The sequence below is a fragment of the Ranitomeya variabilis genome, chromosome 2, assembly GCF_051348905.1.
Source record: "Ranitomeya variabilis isolate aRanVar5 chromosome 2, aRanVar5.hap1, whole genome shotgun sequence".
In the NCBI taxonomy this organism is placed as follows: Eukaryota; Metazoa; Chordata; class Amphibia; order Anura; family Dendrobatidae; genus Ranitomeya; species Ranitomeya variabilis.
Window position 1 is genome coordinate 914,988,827 of NC_135233.1, and position 6,773 is coordinate 914,995,599.

A 6,773-nucleotide genomic window follows, 5' to 3' on the forward strand; every position below is an offset into this window, starting at 1 on the left:
GACAGCACCATGAGAGAGGGGATCCACCCTTCAGGAACAGAAAACCTACAGATACAAAAGGGCGGCACCTCTCCCACGCATCAGTTAGTTTCCTGTTCCTTATGGGACTGGTTCCTACAGATGCCTACAGAACGTCTGATCCCAGGCCCGGCCGGTTGACTCAGGTAGTGGGGGGGGTCTCCTACCTCGACCGGTTCGGGGGGTCCTGGAAGTGCCACGGTGGTCCTCTATGGACTGCACGGCAGTGAGTGAGCAGCAGGGAGCGGGGTCCGGAGGATCGCTGTCTCTGGAAGTAGCCTGTGCCAGGGTGAGTGTGCTTCCTAGGTCCCTGCGGCTCTCGCGGGGTGGGCTCCAACTGCGTGTTCCGGGACCGGCGGGCGGCCCAGCACGTGGTGGCTCTCCTGGGCGTTCCAGGGTGGCCTCTGACTCATTCTGCATCATTGGGGGTCACTGGGGGCGGAGCCGGCAGGCGCTTCCAAGTCACCCTGCCGGCATCCTTTCTGCGTATGTGCGGAATCTGCTGACACCGGGAGAATGGCAGCCGCCGTCAGTGGAGGCTCCCCCCTGTTTTTGGTCCGGAAACCGGACAACTCTTACAGGACCATCATCAATCTCCGATCCCTCAATAAATTTCTGATCACTCGCCCCTTTAAAATGGAAACAATTGGCTCGGCAATAAAAATGTTATTTCGAAACTGTTTCATGGCATTATTAGATCTAAAGGATGCATATTATCATGTGCCTATTTACGCAGACTATCAGGATATGTACACGTGTTGTGGATTTTGCTGCGGATCCGCAGCGGATTTGACGCTGTGGATCCGCAGCTGTTTTCCATGCGTTGTACAGTACCATGTAAACGTATGGAAAACAAAATCCGCTGTGCACATGCTGCGGAACGTGTGGAAACGCAGCGTTTTTTCCGTAGCATGTCAATTCTGTGTGCGGATTCCGCAGCGGTTTACACCTGCTCCACAATAGGAATCTGCAGGTGGAATCTGCACAAAAACCGCGGTAAATCCACAGTGCGGCTTACCTGCGGATTTACCAAAAAGTGTGGGAAAAATCCGCACACCATTCCGCAACGTGTGCACATACCCTCAGCGTTTCCTGAGAGTGGCCGTATCCATAAGAGGCTCAGTCCGTCATTTTCAGTTTGTAGCCCTCCGATTTGGCCTGTCAGTCACTCCATGAGTCTTTACGAAATTAATTGCCGAGGTCATGGCCCACCTTCGGGAGTCAGACATCTTAATTGTCCCCTATTTAGACGACTTCTTAATCATAGGCAGTTCGGCTGATCATTGCCTTTTACAGGTAGCAAGATCTAGGTCCACTCTGGAACAATTAGGTTGGCTAATAAACTCAGAAAAATCACGTTTACAACCCATAAAGGTTCAACTATTCCTTGGTCTCGTGTTAGATTCGGGAAGTCAAGAATGTCACCTACCACAAGACAAAATTATTCACCTTCGTCAACAGGTTTTGCGGGCAGTAAATAGACCCTCTATGATCCTTAGGCAAGCCATGTCCCTGTTAGGTTCCCTAATATCCTGTATCCCGGCTATCAAGTGGGCTCAGTTGCACACAAGGATTCTTCAAAGGGATATTTTACTTAAGGATAGAACCCTGGGGGTTTCCTGCAAGGCAGAGTAGCACTGAATCCATCAACCATAAGTTCCCTAAGATGGTGGCTTAACAGGGATAACTTGACCTCAGGGGTTCCCTGGGAAAATCGCATATAACCACAGACGCCAGTCCTTTGGGGTGGGGGGCCCATATGGGGATATTGTGGTCCAAGGTCAATGGGATTCCCAGGTAGAAAGCTCATCTAACCTGAAGGAACTATCAGTGGTAGAACTGTCGATTAAGAAACTCCTTGTGTACCTACAGGGTTACCATGTCAGAATTCCCTCGGACAACCAGGTGGCAGTGACCTACATCAACCACCAAGGTGGGACCCGATCCGAGGCCCTGATGGAAGTAACAAAATGCCATTTCCAGATAGCGGAAAGACATTTACTGTCTTTAACAGCGCTACACATAAGAGGAAAAGACAATGCCAAGGCGGACTTTCTAAGCCGCAACATACTAAGGCAGGGAGAATGATCTCTAAATGGAGCCATCTTCAACCAGATTGTCCGCATGTGGGGACTGCCGGAGGTAGATCTTTTTGCCACCTGGATTAACAGAAAAGTCAGTTCTGTCCTCTTAATCCGGAGGAAAAACCTCTTATAGTGGACGCCTTTCTGAGGAAGTGGGACTTCAAACTGGCCTACGTATTCCCTCTGCTATCCCTGTTGCCTCTGGTAGTGAGAAAGATCAGAGAAGACAGGGTGAGGATTATACTAATTGCTCCCTTCTGGCCCAGAAGGGCTTGGTTCTCGTGGCTAAGGACTATATCGGTCTGCGATCCCTGGATACTTTCAGACCTTCCAGAACTCCTGTCCCAGGGCCCAGTCAACCATCCACGAGTAGCAGGACTCTACTTGACAGTGTGAAGTTTGAAAGGGCATTATTAAGGGATAAAGGATTCTCCCCAAATTTAATAACCACCCTACTAAAAAGTAGAAAGTTAATTGCAATTAAGATTTATGCCAGAACCTGGAAATAGTTCATAGCCACTTCAGACTTTTAAAATCGAAGAGGGGGTACCTATAGGACAGATTCAAGAATTTCTTCAGAAGGGCCTAGAATTAGGTCTTGCCACTAGTACCTTTAAAGTGCAAGTTTCAGCCCTTGGCGCCTTATTTAGCTGCAACATCACAAGTAATTACTGGGTCTCCAGATTCGTTAAAGCAACTGGTATATCTAGGCCCATACACAGGGTAAGGTGTGTACCATGGGACTTGAACTTAGTCCTTACAGCTATGACGGAGGCTCTGTTTAAACCCATGGTATCTGCTTCTATTAAAGTTCTATCCCTCAAGGTGGCCTGTTTAGTAGCTATAACATTAGCACGTAGAATAAGTGATATTCAAGCACTCTCTAGAATTCCTCCTTAAACACAGATATTGGACGACAGGGTAGTGTTTAGGCCAGACCCTATGAACATACCACAAAAACACGCATGTTTAGAACAAATAGAAAGCTTTATTAAACACCATATAAAATTTTATATGGTGTTTAATAAAGCTTTCTATTTGTTCTAAACATGCGTGTTTTTGTGGTATGTTCATATTTACTTGTACGCTGAACAAGTTTTCTACCAGTACTTTGATTTGATACCAATATACTACATCATTGAGTAGTGTTGTAATCTTTGTCCTATTGTTGTTGGTATTCTCTAGCTGGAATTATCAATATGATGTGTTTAGGCCAGACCCTGCTTACTTGCTCAAGGTTGCCTCAGACTTCCACAGGTCACAAGAGATGGTCCTTCCTTCCTTCCTTCCTCCCGAATCCTAATAATCAGGAGGAGAAACTTCACACGTTAGATGTTAGAAGATGTTTGTTACAGTATCTGTCACTAATTCCTGGAAAAAGGACGATGCCTTATTTATATCCTTCCAGGGCTCTAGAAAGGGTCATAGCGTTTCAAAGTGTATATTAGCGAGATGGATTAGGAAGGCTATCTCTCTGGCTTACACAGCAGGTGGCGGTTCGGCTTCACAGAATTTTAAGGGCGCATTCTACTCTAGCCATGGCATCCTCATGGGCAGAATCTGTCCAATTACTTTTGGTCCCTTTAAAAACAGGGTGGCACATGTTAAGGAGCTGAAACTCCTAAACCCTTCATCCAATTTTAATGTGAATACCCTCAAATGAAAGCTGAAAGTCTGAACTTCAACTGTATCTGAATTGTTTTGTTTAAAATTCATTGTGGTAATGTCTATAACCAAAATTAGAAAAATGTTGTCTCTGTCCAAATATATATGGACCTAACTGTATGGGTGCACACGTCTTCCACTCATAAGTTTTCACATGGGTGAAATGTTAAAGTTCTATATATTTTATGTGCCATTAACCATGGAGGTCCTCTCAAGCTGAGTTGTAATCCAACTGATGCGTGTGAGAGGTGCCGCCCTTTTGTATCTGTAGTTTTCCTGTTCCTGAAGGGCGGATCCCCTCGCTCGTGGTGCGATCATGGGCCTCCGAAAAATGCTGTTACTGGTAAGTAACTTAATGCCAATTTCCATAATTTTACATGGTCCTTTTGGAAGGCACGGTACAGCCGCAAGAAGTCATCCAGAGATCGGGATAAGTTGGAAGGCCAATCCAGAGGAGGCAGTGGGTTCCTCTTTGGCGGTCCCTCACAAAAAAAACAAAATCCTCTCCATGACTCGAGAGTCATGTATGGGAAGAAGTTCCACCAGGAGAAATAAAAAAGGTTTCTATTCCCACTTATGCCTGATAATTAAAAAAAACAAAAAAAAACTCTTCATTCAGGACGATGATAAATCTAAAGGCCTTAAGCAAATTCCTGGTTATTCCTTCATTCAAGATGGAGTCAGTAAGAACAACAGTGGAGGTTCTCTACCCAGGCTGTTATATGGCAGTCTTGGACTACAAAGATTCCTACTATCACGTACCAAAGATTCCTCAGAATAGCGGTGTGGATAGGAGAGCTCAGACACGTAGACTACAGGGCTCTTCCCTTTGGACTAGCAATAGCTCCTCGGATCTTTACAAAATATCAAAAATAACAGCTCACCTCTGGGAAAAAAGAAATTCGAGTGCCATATCTGGACGACTTCCTAATTGTGGGGGACTTGATCCTTCAAAGTCAGGGAGATAAGCAGCGGGAAAGCTTGGGGTGGTGCTTAAATCTAAAAAAAAATCCAGGCTACAGCCATTAAGGTCACAGGTCTTCCTGAGCCTTATAATAGACTCGGAGAAACAGGAATGCCATTGCACAGAGGAGAAAGAAGAAAAAATTGTAAACGTCATCTCGTCAGCATTGATAAATCCAGTAATGTCCCTCAGAAAGGTGATGTCCCTGCTGGGTTCTCTGACCGCCTGTATCCCAGCGGTCAAGTGGGCCCAGTTTCATACACAATAGGGTATATGCAATGTTTTACCTGGAGTACAGCTGAGTGGCGTCTCCCCACCCCAACGCGCGTTTTGCTGCTGGCTTTTTCCAGGGGCAAAATGTGCAATATCCTATTTTTCGTCTGCATTGTCTCTCCCTTCACTTTTAGGTCTTTCTGCTTATTAGCACTTAGAGACCGCTTGAGCCATCTGTGATTTATTTGCGGGCTCTACCATTGGAATTTCTTTAGGAAATATTTAATAGACCCTGTTTATATGCATCAATTCCTGGTTACACTTGTATATCATTATTTAAATTATTAATTCATTTTTTACCATTGTGGCGTCTTATTGTGAGACAATTCTGCTATTTATCTCAGTTTTGATGTTATCATTGGATTTTAATTCATTGTCAATAAAATTAATATATTTTTATATTTTCTCTAGATCTATTCATATTTCTGATGTTGATTGTCTTTAGAATTGATTATTGATTTGAAGTGCCAGTCTCACATGAACTCTGGGCATTTTGGTGTTAATATATTGTGAGTAAAGACAAATGCAGACACTGCTAGTTTTTAGAACAGCCCAATGTTAATTTTTTTTTTGCTTTCTGTAAAGTAGTTAAAATTATATACATTTCTCTTCATGTTTTGAATTAGAGAACAGTGTGCAATGCTCCCAATGAATGGAAATAAAAACTAGTATAAAGAGTTTGTGATTAACACAGTGCTATTATTTTGAATACTATTGTAAATACCGTATTTTTCGGACTATAGGACGCACCGGACTATAAGGCGCACCCAGGTTTTAGAGGTGGAAAATAGGGAAAAAAAATGTGGTAAAATATTTAATAACATAAATAACATACTATTATATGTGGTGTTATATATAATAGTACGTTATTATGTTGGAAGCTGCGGGACCAGTGTGGTGTCTGTACAGTACCATATGAAGACACTGGAGGGTGACTATAAGAATGGGGGCACAGGGCTTATAGTGAAAGCACCACTCCAGCACTGCAAAATAACACTGGAGTGCTGCTTTAAAATCCCATGGGTGAACTATAACTCCCAGCATGTCCTGCAGATCCTATGACATGATGGGAGTTATAGTTCACCAAAGGAGTGGCAGAGTGCTTTATTGTGTTTTGTAAAGACTAACCTTTTAATTGTGGGAGCCAGCCTGTGGTGAGGTAAAAGCTGGAGCATCCCATGGCTGCACACACAGAGCCCTCTCTCTTGTTGCCTTTCCACAGCGCACGCGCAGGACATAAGAGGAAGCTGCAGATTCTAGGTGGGAGTCTGAAGGACCTATGATGATGTCAGAAGAGGGAGGGCTCTGAGCTGCCATGTGATGCTCCAGCCCGCCCACTTCTGACATCACACAGGTCCTCCTTGTGCACCACAGACAGCTCAGCGTCCAGCACAGGCAGGTATGCAGCGATCTCCTGGCCCCTGCTGCTGCTGCCTCCTCCCCCGGACACACAAATTCTCCCCAGAATCAGTGCTGGGGAAACTGTGTGTCGCTGCTTAAGTGCAGCATTCATTTGCTGCTCCCGGCTCACTGCTCAGCTGATCGGTGGGCGGGGAGCCGCTAATGAATATTCACTGCACTTAATCAGCGGGGCCATGTGGTTTCCCCAGCAGCTGATTCCGGCAGCTGGGACATCCTGAAGTGGGATATCATTGCGATCCCACTCGCTGCTGCCCCCCTCCCCACATGCTATATCCGTACTATAAGACGCACCCACACTTTCCTCCCAAATTTGGAGGAAAAAAAGTGCGTCTTATAGTCGGAAAAAT